General features: G+C 65.2%; 1 protein-coding gene across 1 annotated transcript in view; it reads right to left on the bottom strand.

Annotated features, from left to right (window-relative positions):
• LOC104167950 (chromosome unknown open reading frame, human C2orf82) overlaps positions 1-345 on the bottom strand; it is a 9,657-nt gene that overhangs the window by 1,118 nt on the left and 8,194 nt on the right. The gene's annotated exons all lie outside the window — the stretch shown is intronic.

Genomic DNA, 345 nt, shown 5'->3' with positions numbered 1-345 from the left:
CTCCAGCTGCCTGTCGAGTGCCCCGGGGTGGATGGAGGGTGACCGGAGGGTGACCAGAGGGCTGAGAAACCCGGTGGGGCAGAGCCTTCCTCTGGGAGGGCACCACTTCCACAGAACACCAACATCCAGAGCAGCCAAAGGCAATGCCCGTGCCCCGGCGTGCAACCACGCTGCCACAGGCTTTTGTGGCAATCTGGCGTACGCACCCAGCACACGTGGGACAACAGGGAGCTCCCCGCAACCGCGCGCCCTCTGCTCGTGCACAAACAGGCCCTGCGTGAACACCCGCAGCCACTTGGCTCGTGGATGCCCATGGGACTGGGCTGGGAGGGGTTGTCACATTCC

Source organism: Cariama cristata, unplaced genomic scaffold, assembly GCF_000690535.1.
Source record: "Cariama cristata isolate BGI_N322 unplaced genomic scaffold, ASM69053v1 scaffold12789, whole genome shotgun sequence".
In the NCBI taxonomy this organism is placed as follows: Eukaryota; Metazoa; Chordata; class Aves; order Cariamiformes; family Cariamidae; genus Cariama; species Cariama cristata.
This window is presented reverse-complemented; position numbering and strand designations above follow the sequence as displayed.